We start from the raw sequence: 12,693 nt of genomic DNA on the forward strand, positions 1-12,693 counted from the left end.
TTTTTTTTTTTTTTGCTCCTCGAATTTTTCACACCTTTTCATGCTCCTCGCATTTTTCACACCTCTTCATGCTCCTCGCATTTTTCACAACTTTTCATGCTCGTCGCATTTTTCACACCTTTTCATGCTCCTGGTCTTTCTTTTTTTTTTTTTGCTCCTCGCATTTTTCACACCTTTTCATGCTCCTGGTCTTTTTTTTTTCTTTTGCTCCTCGCATTTTTCACACCTTTTCATGCTCCTGGTCTTTCTTTTTTTTTTTTTTTGCTCCTCGCATTTTTCAAACCTTTTCATGCTTCTGGTCTCTTTTCTTCTTTTTTTTTTTTTTGCTCCTCGCATTTTTCACACCTTTTCATGCTCCTGGTCTTTTTTTTTTCTTTTGCTCCTCGCATTTTTCACACCTTTTCATGCTCCTGGTCTTTCTTTTTTTTTTTTTTTTTTTTGCTCCTCGCATTTTTCAAACCTTTTCATGCTCCTGGTCTCTTTTCTTTTTTTTTTTTTTTTTGCTCCTCGCATTTTTCACACCTTTTCATGCTTCTGGTCTCTTTTTTTTTTTTTTTGCTCCTCGCATTTTTCACACCTTTTCATGCTCCTGGTCTTTTTTTTTTTTTTTTGCTCCTCGCATTTTTCACACCTTTTCATGCTCCTGGTCTTTCTTTTTTTTTTTTGCTCCTCGCATTTTTCACACCTTTTCATGCTCCTGGTCTTTCTTTTTTTTTTTTTGCTCCTCGCATTTTTCACACCTTTTCATGCTCCTGGTCTTTCTGTTTTTTTTTTTTGCTCCCCGCATTTTTCACACCTTTTCATGCTCCTGGTCTTTCTTTTTTTTTTCTTTTTTTTGCTCCTCGAATTTTTCACATCTTTTCATGCTCCTCGCATTTTTCACACCTCTTCATGCTCCTCGCATTTTTCACAACTTTTCATGCTCGTCGCATTTTTCACACCTTTTCATGCTTCTGGTCTTTCTTTTTTTTTTTTTTGCTCCTCGCGTTTTTCACACCTTTTCATGCTCCTGGTCTTTTTTTTTTTCTTTTGCTCCTCGCATTTTTCACACCTTTTCATGCTCCTGGTCTTTCTTTTTTTTTATTTTTGCTCCTCGCATTTTTCACACCTTTTCATGCTCCTGGTCTTTCTTTCTTTCTTTTTTTTTCTTTTTTGCTCCTCGCATTTTTCACACCTTTTCATGCTCCTTGCATTTTTCACAACTTTTCATGCTCCTCGCATTTTTCACACCTTTTCATGCTGATTGCATTTTTCACACTTTTTCATGCTCCTGGTCTTTCTTTTTTTTTTTTTGCTCCTCGCATTTTTCACACCTTTTCATGCTCCTGGTCTTTCTTTTTTTTTTTTTGCTCCTCGCATTTTTCACACCTTTTCATGCTCCTGGTCTTTCTTTTTTTTTTTTTGCTCCTCGCATTTTTCACACCTTTTCATGCTCCTGGTCTTTCTTTTTTTTTTTTTTTTTTGCTCCTCGAATTTTTCACACCTTTTCATGCTCCTGGTCTTTCTTTCTTTCTTTTTTTTTCTTTTTTGCTCCTCGCATTTTTCACACCTTTTCATGCTCCTTGCATTTTTCACAACTTTTCATGCTCCTCGCATTTTTCACACCTTTTCATGCTGATTGCATTTTTCACACCTTTTCATGCTCCTGGTCTTTCTTTTTTTTTTTTGCTCCTCGAATTTGCTCCTCGCATTTTTCACACCTTTTCATGCTCATGGTCTTTTTTTTTTTTTTTTTTTTTGCTCCTAGAATTTTTCACACCTTTTCATGCTCCTCGCATTTTTCACACCTCTTCATGCTCCTCGCATTTTTCACGACTTTTCATGCTCGTCGCATTTTTCACACCTTTTCATGCTCCTGGTCTTTTTTTTTTCTTTTGCTCCTCGCATTTTTCACACCTTTTCATGCTCCTGGTCTTTCTTTTTTTTTTTTTTGCTCCTCGCATTTTTCACACCTTTTCATGCTCCTGGTCTTTCTTTCTATTTTTTTTTTTTTTGCTCCTCACATTTTTCACACCTTTTCATGCTCCTTGCATTTTTCACACCTTTTCATGCTCCTCGCATTTTTCACACCTCTTCATGCTCCTGGTCTTTTTTTTTTCTTTTGCTCCTCGCATTTTTCACACCTTTTCATGCTCCTGGTCTTTCTTTTTTTTTTTTTGCTCCTCGCATTTTTCACACCTTTTCATGCTCCTGGTCTTTTTTTTTTCTTTTGCTCCTCGCATTTTTCACACCTTTTCATGCTCCTGGTCTTTCTTTTTTTTTTTTTTTTTTTGCTCCTCGCATTTTTCACACCTTTTCATGCTCCTGGTCTTTTTTTTTTTTTTTTTTGCTCCTCGAATTTTTCACACCTTTTCATGCTCCTCGCATTTTTCACAACTTTTCATGCTCGTCGCATTTTTCACACCTTTTCATGCTCCTGGTCTTTTTTTTTTTTTTGCTCCTCGAATTTTTCACATCTTTTCATGCTCCTCGCATTTTTCACACATCTTCATGCTCCTCGCATTTTTCACAACTTTTCATGCTCGTCGCATTTTTCACCCCTTTTCATGCTCCTGGTCTTTCTTTTTTTTTTTTTGCTCCTCGCATTTTTCACACCTTTTCATGCTCCTGGTCTTTTTTTTTTCTTTTGCTCCTCGCATTTTTCACACCTTTTCATGCTCCTGGTCTTTCTTTTTTTTTTTTTTTGCTCCTCGCATTTTTCAAACCTTTTCATGCTTCTGGTCTCTTTTCTTCTTTTTTTTTTTTTTGCTCCTCGCATTTTTCACACCTTTTCATGCTTCTGGTCTCTTTTTTTTTTTTTTTTGCTCCTCGCATTTTTCACACCTTTTCATGCTCCTGGTCTTTTTTTTTTTTTTTTGCTCCTCGCATTTTTCACACCTCTTCATGCTCCTCGCATTTTTCACGACTTTTCATGCTCGTCGCATTTTTCACACCTTTTCATGCTCCTGGTCTTTTTTTTTTCTTTTGCTCCTCGCATTTTTCACACCTTTTCATGCTCCTGGTCTTTCTTTTTTTTTTTTTTGCTCCTCGCATTTTTCACACCTTTTCATGCTCCTGGTATTTCTTTCTATTTTTTTTTTTTTGCTCCTCACATTTTTCACACCTTTTCATGCTCCTTGCATTTTTCACACCTTTTCATGCTCCTCGCATTTTTCACACCTCTTCATGCTCCTGGTCTTTTTTTTTTCTTTTGCTCCTCGCATTTTTCACACCTTTTCATGCTCCTGGTCTTTCTTTTTTTTTTTTTGCTCCTCGCATTTTTCACACCTTTTCATGCTCCTGGTCTTTTTTTTTTCTTTTGCTCCTCGCATTTTTCACACCTTTTCATGCTCCTGGTCTTTTTTTTTTTTTTTTTTTTTTTTTTGCTCCTCGCATTTTTCACACCTTTTCATGCTCCTGGTCTTTTTTTTTTTTTTTTTTTGCTCCTCGAATTTTTCACACCTTTTCATGCTCCTCGCATTTTTCACACCTCTTCATGCTCCTCGCATTTTTCACAACTTTTCATGCTCGTCGCATTTTTCACACCTTTTCATGCTCCTGGTCTTTTTTTTTTTTTTGCTCCTCGAATTTTTCACATCTTTTCATGCTCCTCGCATTTTTCACACCTCTTCATGCTCCTCGCATTTTTCACAACTTTTCATGCTCGTCGCATTTTTCACCCCTTTTCATGCTCCTGGTCTTTCTTTTTTTTTTTTTGCTCCTCGCATTTTTCACACCTTTTCATGCTCCTGGTCTTTTTTTTTTCTTTTGCTCCTCGCATTTTTCACACCTTTTCATGCTCCTGGTCTTTCTTTTTTTTTTTTTTTGCTCCTCGCATTTTTCAAACCTTTTCATGCTTCTGGTCTCTTTTCTTCTTTTTTTTTTTTTTGCTCCTCGCATTTTTCACACCTTTTCATGCTTCTGGTCTCTTTTTTTTTTTTTTTTTGCTCCTCGCATTTTTCACACCTTTTCATGCTCCTGGTCTTTTTTTTTTTTTTTTGCTCCTCGCATTTTTCACACCTTTTCATGCTCCTGGTCTTTCTTTTTTTTTTTTGCTCCTCGCATTTTTCACACCTTTTCATGCTCCTGGTCTTTCTTTTTTTTTTTTTGCTCCTCGCATTTTTCACACCTTTTCATGTTCCTGGTCTTTTTTTTTTTTTTTTTTGCTCCTCGCATTTTTCACACGTTTTCATGCTCCTGGTCTTTCTTTTTTTTTTTTTGCTCCTCGCATTTTTCACACCTTTTCATGCTCCTGGTCTTTCTTTCTTTTTTTTTTTTTTCTCCTCGCATTTTTCACACCTTTTCATGCTTCTGGTCTCTTTTTTTTTTTTTTTTTGCTCCTCGCATTTTTCACACCTTTTCATGCTTCTGGTCTCTTTTTTTTTTTTTTTTTGCTCCTCGCATTTTTCACACCTTTTCATGCTCCTGGTCTTTTTTTTTTTTTTTTGCTCCTCGCATTTTTCACACCTTTTCATGCTCCTGGTCTTTCTTTTTTTTTTTTGCTCCTCGCATTTTTCACACCTTTTCATGCTCCTGGTCTTTCTTTTTTTTTTTTTGCTCCTCGCATTTTTCACACCTTTTCATGTTCCTGGTTTTTTTTTTTTTTTTTTTTTTTTTGCTCCTCGCATTTTTCACACGTTTTCATGCTCCTGGTCTTTCTTTTTTTTTTTTTGCTCCTCGCATTTTTCACACCTTTTCATGCTCCTGGTCTTTCTTTTTTTTTTTTTTTTTTGCTCCTCGCATTTTTCACACCTTTTCATGCTCCTGGTCTTTCTTTCTTTCTTTTTTTTTTTTTTTTGCTCCTCGCATTTTTCACACCTTTTCTTGCTCCTGGTCTTTTTTTTTTTTTTTTTTGCTCCTCGCATTTTTCACACCTTTTCATGCTCCTGGTCTTTTTTTTTTTTTTTCCTCGCATTTTTCACACCTTTTCATGCTCCTGGTCTTTCTTTTTTTTTTTTTGCTCCTCGCATTTTTCACACCTTTTCATGTTCCTGGTCTTTTTTTTTTTTTTTTTTTTTTGCTCCTCGAATTTTTCACACCTTTTCATGCTCCTCGCATTTTTCACACCTCTTCATGCTCCTCGCATTTTTCACGACTTTTCATGCTCGTCGCATTTTTCACACCTTTTCATGCTCCTGGTCTTTTTTTTTTCTTTTGCTCCTCGCATTTTTCACACCTTTTCATGCTCCTGGTCTTTCTTTTTTTTTTTTTTGCTCCTCGCATTTTTCACACCTTTTCATGCTCCTGGTCTTTCTTTCTATTTTTTTTTTTTTGCTCCTCACATTTTTCACACCTTTTCATGCTCCTTGCATTTTTCACACCTTTTCATGCTCCTCGCATTTTTCACACCTCTTCATGCTCCTGGTCTTTTTTTTTTCTTTTGCTCCTCGCATTTTTCACACCTTTTCATGCTCCTGGTCTTTCTTTTTTTTTTTTTGCTCCTCGCATTTTTCACACCTTTTCATGCTCCTGGTCTTTTTTTTTTCTTTTGCTCCTCGCATTTTTCACACCTTTTCATGCTCCTGGTCTTTCTTTCTTTTTTTTTTTTTTTTGCTCCTCGCATTTTTCACACCTTTTCATGCTCCTGGTCTTTTTTTTTTTTTTTTTTGCTCCTCGAATTTTTCACACCTTTTCATGCTCCTCGCATTTTTCACACCTCTTCATGCTCCTCGCATTTTTCACAACTTTTCATGCTCGTCGCATTTTTCACACCTTTTCATGCTCCTGGTCTTTCTTTTTTTTTTTTTGCTCCTCGCATTTTTCACACCTTTTCATGCTCCTGGTCTTTTTTTTTTCTTTTGCTCCTCGCATTTTTCACACCTTTTCATGCTCCTGGTCTTTCTTTTTTTTTTTTTTTGCTCCTCGCATTTTTCAAACCTTTTCATGCTTCTGGTCTCTTTTCTTCTTTTTTTTTTTTTTGCTCCTCGCATTTTTCACACCTTTTCATGCTTCTGGTCTCTTTTTTTTTTTTTTTTTGCTCCTCGCATTTTTCACACATTTTCATGCTCCTGGTCTTTTTTTTTTTTTTTTGCTCCTCGCATTTTTCACACCTTTTCATGCTCCTGGTCTTTCTTTTTTTTTTTTGCTCCTCGCATTTTTCACACCTTTTCATGCTCCTGGTCTTTTTTTTTTTTTTTTTGCTCCTCGCATTTTTCACACCTTTTCATGTTCCTGGTCTTTTTTTTTTTTTTTTTTTTTTTTGCTCCTCGCATTTTTCACACGTTTTCATGCTCCTGGTCTTTCTTTTTTTTTTTTTGCTCCTCGCATTTTTCACACCTTTTCATGCTCCTGGTCTTCCTTTCTTTTTTTTTTTTTTGCTCCTCGCATTTTTCACACCTTTTCATGCTCCTGGTCTTTTTTTTTTTTTTGCTCCTCGAATTTTTCACATCTTTTCATGCTCCTCGCATTTTTCACACCTCTTCATGCTCCTCGCATTTTTCACAACTTTTCATGCTCGTCGCATTTTTCACACCTTTTCATGCTTCTGGTCTTTCTTTTTTTTTTTTTTGCTCCTCGCGTTTTTCACACCTTTTCATGCTCCTGGTCTTTTTTTTTTTCTTTTGCTCCTCGCATTTTTCACACCTTTTCATGCTCCTGGTCTTTCTTTTTTTTTATTTTTGCTCCTCGCATTTTTCACACCTTTTCATGCTCCTGGTCTTTCTTTCTTTCTTTTTTTTTCTTTTTTGCTCCTCGCATTTTTCACACCTTTTCATGCTCCTTGCATTTTTCACAACTTTTCATGCTCCTCGCATTTTTCACACCTTTTCATGCTGATTGCATTTTTCACACCTTTTCATGCTCCTGGTCTTTCTTTTTTTTTTTTTTTGCTCCTCGCATTTTTCACACCTTTTCATGCTCCTGGTCTTTCTTTCTTTCTTTTTTTTTCTTTTTTGCTCCTCGCATTTTTCACACCTTTTCATGCTCCTTGCATTTTTCACAACTTTTCATGCTCCTCGCATTTTTCACACCTTTTCATGCTGATTGCATTTTTCACACTTTTTCATGCTCCTGGTCTTTCTTTTTTTTTTTTTGCTCCTCGCATTTTTCACATCTTTTCATGCTCCTGGTCTTTTTTTTTTCTTTTGCTCCTCGCATTTTTCACACCTCTTCATGCTCCTGGTCTTTTTTTTTTCTTTTGCTCCTCGCATTTTTCACACCTTTTCATGCTCCTGGTCTTTCTTTTTTTTTTTTTGCTCCTCGCATTTTTCACACCTTTTCATGCTCCTGGTCTTTTTTTTTTCTTTTGCTCCTCGCATTTTTCACACCTTTTCATGCTCCTGGTCTTTCTTTTTTTTTTTTTTTTTTTGCTCCTCGCATTTTTCACACCTTTTCATGCTCCTGGTCTTTTTTTTTTTTTTTTTTGCTCCTCGAATTTTTCACACCTTTTCATGCTCCTCGCATTTTTCACAACTTTTCATGCTCGTCGCATTTTTCACACCTTTTCATGCTCCTGGTCTTTTTTTTTTTTTTGCTCCTCGAATTTTTCACATCTTTTCATGCTCCTCGCATTTTTCACACATCTTCATGCTCCTCGCATTTTTCACAACTTTTCATGCTCGTCGCATTTTTCACCCCTTTTCATGCTCCTGGTCTTTCTTTTTTTTTTTTTGCTCCTCGCATTTTTCACACCTTTTCATGCTCCTGGTCTTTTTTTTTTTCTTTTGCTCCTCGCATTTTTCACACCTTTTCATGCTCCTGGTCTTTCTTTTTTTTTTTTTTTGCTCCTCGCATTTTTCAAACCTTTTCATGCTTCTGGTCTCTTTTCTTCTTTTTTTTTTTTTTGCTCCTCGCATTTTTCACACCTTTTCATGCTTCTGGTCTCTTTTTTTTTTTTTTTTTGCTCCTCGCATTTTTCACACCTTTTCATGCTCCTGGTCTTTTTTTTTTTTTTTTGCTCCTCGCATTTTTCACACCTCTTCATGCTCCTCGCATTTTTCACGACTTTTCATGCTCGTCGCATTTTTCACACCTTTTCATGCTCCTGGTCTTTTTTTTTTCTTTTGCTCCTCGCATTTTTCACACCTTTTCATGCTCCTGGTCTTTCTTTTTTTTTTTTTTGCTCCTCGCATTTTTCACACCTTTTCATGCTCCTGGTCTTTCTTTCTATTTTTTTTTTTTTGCTCCTCACATTTTTCACACCTTTTCATGCTCCTTGCATTTTTCACACCTTTTCATGCTCCTCGCATTTTTCACACCTCTTCATGCTCCTGGTCTTTTTTTTTTCTTTTGCTCCTCGCATTTTTCACACCTTTTCATGCTCCTGGTCTTTCTTTTTTTTTTTTTGCTCCTCGCATTTTTCACACCTTTTCATGCTCCTGGTCTTTTTTTTTTCTTTTGCTCCTCGCATTTTTCACACCTTTTCATGCTCCTGGTCTTTCTTTTTTTTTTTTTTTTTTTTTGCTCCTCGCATTTTTCACACCTTTTCATGCTCCTGGTCTTTTTTTTTTTTTTTTTTGCTCCTCGAATTTTTCACACCTTTTCATGCTCCTCGCATTTTTCACACCTCTTCATGCTCCTCGCATTTTTCACAACTTTTCATGCTCGTCGCATTTTTCACACCTTTTCATGCTCCTGGTCTTTTTTTTTTTTTTGCTCCTCGAATTTTTCACATCTTTTCATGCTCCTCGCATTTTTCACACATCTTCATGCTCCTCGCATTTTTCACAACTTTTCATGCTCGTCGCATTTTTCACCCCTTTTCATGCTCCTGGTCTTTCTTTTTTTTTTTTTGCTCCTCGCATTTTTCACACCTTTTCATGCTCCTGGTCTTTTTTTTTTCTTTTGCTCCTCGCATTTTTCACACCTTTTCATGCTCCTGGTCTTTCTTTTTTTTTTTTTTTGCTCCTCGCATTTTTCAAACCTTTTCATGCTTCTGGTCTCTTTTCTTCTTTTTTTTTTTTTTGCTCCTCGCATTTTTCACACCTTTTCATGCTTCTGGTCTCTTGTTTTTTTTTTTTTTTGCTCCTCGCATTTTTCACACCTTTTCATGCTCCTGGTCTTTTTTTTTTTTTTTTGCTCCTCGCATTTTTCACACCTTTTCATGCTCCTGGTCTTTCTTTTTTTTTTTTGCTCCTCGCATTTTTCACACCTTTTCATGCTCCTGGTCTTTCTTTTTTTTTTTTTGCTCCTCGCATTTTTCACACCTTTTCATGTTCCTGGTCTTTTTTTTTTTTTTTTTTGCTCCTCGCATTTTTCACACGTTTTCATGCTCCTGGTCTTTCTTTTTTTTTTTTTGCTCCTCGCATTTTTCACACCTTTTCATGCTCCTGGTCTTTCTTTCTTTTTTTTTTTTTTCTCCTCGCTTTTTTCACACCTTTTCATGCTTCTGGTCTCTTTTTTTTTTTTTTTTTGCTCCTCGCATTTTTCACACCTTTTCATGCTTCTGGTCTCTTTTTTTTTTTTTTTTTGCTCCTCGCATTTTTCACACCTTTTCATGCTCCTGGTCTTTTTTTTTTTTTTTTGCTCCTCGCATTTTTCACACCTTTTCATGCTCCTGGTCTTTCTTTTTTTTTTTTGCTCCTCGCATTTTTCACACCTTTTCATGCTCCTGGTCTTTCTTTTTTTTTTTTTGCTCCTCGCATTTTTCACACCTTTTCATGTTCCTGGTTTTTTTTTTTTTTTTTTTTTTTTTTGCTCCTCGCATTTTTCACACGTTTTCATGCTCCTGGTCTTTCTTTTTTTTTTTTTGCTCCTCGCATTTTTCACACCTTTTCATGCTCCTGGTCTTTCTTTTTTTTTTTTTTTTTTTGCTCCTCGCATTTTTCACACCTTTTCATGCTCCTGGTCTTTCTTTTTTTCTTTTTTTTTTTTTTTTGCTCCTCGCATTTTTCACACCTTTTCATGCTCCTGGTCTTTTTTTTTTTTTGCTCCTCGCATTTTTCACACCTTTTCATGTTCCTGGTCTTTTTTTTTTTTTTTTTTTTTTTGCTCCTCGAATTTTTCACAGCTTTTCATGCTCCTCGCATTTTTCACACCTCTTCATGCTCCTCGCATTTTTCACGACTTTTCATGCTCGTCGCATTTTTCACACCTTTTCATGCTCCTGGTCTTTTTTTTTTCTTTTGCTCCTCGCATTTTTCACACCTTTTCATGCTCCTGGTCTTTCTTTTTTTTTTTTTTTGCTCCTCGCATTTTTCACACCTTTTCATGCTCCTGGTCTTTCTTTCTATTTTTTTTTTTTTGCTCCTCACATTTTTCACACCTTTTCATGCTCCTTGCATTTTTCACACCTTTTCATGCTCCTCGCATTTTTCACACCTCTTCATGCTCCTGGTCTTTTTTTTTTCTTTTGCTCCTCGCATTTTTCACACCTTTTCATGCTCCTGGTCTTTCTTTTTTTTTTTTTGCTCCTCGCATTTTTCACACCTTTTCATGCTCCTGGTCTTTCTTTCTTTTTTTTTTTTTTTTGCTCCTCGCATTTTTCACACCTTTTCATGCTCCTGGTCTTTTTTTTTTTTTTTTTTGCTCCTCGAATTTTTCACACCTTTTCATGCTCCTCGCATTTTTCACACCTCTTCATGCTCCTCGCATTTTTCACAACTTTTCATGCTCGTCGCATTTTTCACACCTTTTCATGCTCCTGGTCTTTCTTTTTTTTTTTTTGCTCCTCGCATTTTTCACACCTTTTCATGCTCCTTGCATTTTTCACACCTTTTCATGCTCCTCGCATTTTTCACACCTCTTCATGCTCCTGGTCTTTTTTTTTTCTTTTGCTCCTCGCATTTTTCACACCTTTTCATGCTCCTGGTCTTTCTTTTTTTTTTTTTGCTCCTCGCATTTTTCACACCTTTTCATGCTCCTGGTCTTTCTTTCTTTTTTTTTTTTTTTTGCTCCTCGCATTTTTCACACCTTTTCATGCTCCTGGTCTTTTTTTTTTTTTTTTTTTGCTCCTCGAATTTTTCACACCTTTTCATGCTCCTCGCATTTTTCACACCTCTTCATGCTCCTCGCATTTTTCACAACTTTTCATGCTCGTCGCATTTTTCACACCTTTTCATGCTCCTGGTCTTTCTTTTTTTTTTTTTGCTCCTCGCATTTTTCACACCTTTTCATGCTCCTGGTCTTTTTTTTTTCTTTTGCTCCTCGCATTTTTCACACCTTTTCATGCTCCTGGTCTTTCTTTTTTTTTTTTTTTGCTCCTCGCATTTTTCAAACCTTTTCATGCTTCTGGTCTCTTTTCTTCTTTTTTTTTTTTTTGCTCCTCGCATTTTTCACACCTTTTCATGCTTCTGGTCTCTTTTTTTTTTTTTTTTGCTCCTCGCATTTTTCACACATTTTCATGCTCCTGGTCTTTTTTTTTTTTTTTTGCTCCTCGCATTTTTCACACCTTTTCATGCTCCTGGTCTTTCTTTTTTTTTTTTGCTCCTCGCATTTTTCACACCTTTTCATGCTCCTGGTCTTTCTTTTTTTTTTTTTGCTCCTCGCATTTTTCACACCTTTTCATGTTCCTGGTCTTTTTTTTTTTTTTTTTTTTTTTTGCTCCTCGCATTTTTCACACGTTTTCATGCTCCTGGTCTTTCTTTTTTTTTTTTTGCTCCTCGCATTTTTCACACCTTTTCATGCTCCTGGTCTTCCTTTCTTTTTTTTTTTTTTGCTCCTCGCATTTTTCACACCTTTTCATGCTCCTGGTCTTTTTTTTTTTTTTGCTCCTCGAATTTTTCACATCTTTTCATGCTCCTCGCATTTTTCACACCTCTTCATGCTCCTCGCATTTTTCACAACTTTTCATGCTCGTCGCATTTTTCACACCTTTTCATGCTTCTGGTCTTTCTTTTTTTTTTTTTTGCTCCTCGCGTTTTTCACACCTTTTCATGCTCCTGGTCTTTTTTTTTTTCTTTTGCTCCTCGCATTTTTCACACCTTTTCATGCTCCTGGTCTTTCTTTTTTTTTATTTTTGCTCCTCGCATTTTTCACACCTTTTCATGCTCCTGGTCTTTCTTTCTTTCTTTTTTTTTCTTTTTTGCTCCTCGCATTTTTCACAGCTTTTCATGCTCCTTGCATTTTTCACAACTTTTCATGCTCCTCGCATTTTTCACACCTTTTCATGCTGATTGCATTTTTCACACCTTTTCATGCTCCTGGTCTTTCTTTTTTTTTATTTTTGCTCCTCGCATTTTTCACACCTTTTCATGCTCCTGGTCTTTCTTTCTTTCTTTTCTTTTCTTTTTTGCTCCTCGCATTTTTCACACCTTTTCATGCTCCTTGCATTTTTCACAACTTTTCATGCTCCTCGCATTTTTCACACCTTTTCATGCTGATTGCATTTTTCACACTTTTTCATGCTCCTGGTCTTTCTTTTTTTTTTTTTGCTCCTCGCATTTTTCACATCTTTTCATGCTCCTGGTCTTTTTTTTTTCTTTTTCTCCTCGCATTTTTCACACCTTTTCATGCTCCTGGTCTTTCTTTTTTTTTTTTTTTTTTTTGCTCCTCGCATTTTTCAAACCTTTTCATGCTCCTGGTCTCTTTTTTTTTTTTTTTTTGCTCCTCGCATTTTTCACACCTTTTCATGCTTCTGGTCTCTTTTTTTTTTTTTTTTGCTCCTCGCATTTTTCACACCTTTTCATGCTCCTGGTCTTTTTTTTTTTTTTTTGCTCCTCGCATTTTTCACACCTTTTCATGCTCCTGGTCTTTCTTTTTTTTTTTTGCTCCTCGCATTTTTCACACCTTTTCATGCTCCTGGTCTTTCTTTTTTTTTTTTTGCTCCTCGCATTTTTC

This window comes from Cervus elaphus, unplaced genomic scaffold, assembly GCF_910594005.1.
Source record: "Cervus elaphus unplaced genomic scaffold, mCerEla1.1, whole genome shotgun sequence".
NCBI classification, from domain to species: Eukaryota; Metazoa; Chordata; class Mammalia; order Artiodactyla; family Cervidae; genus Cervus; species Cervus elaphus.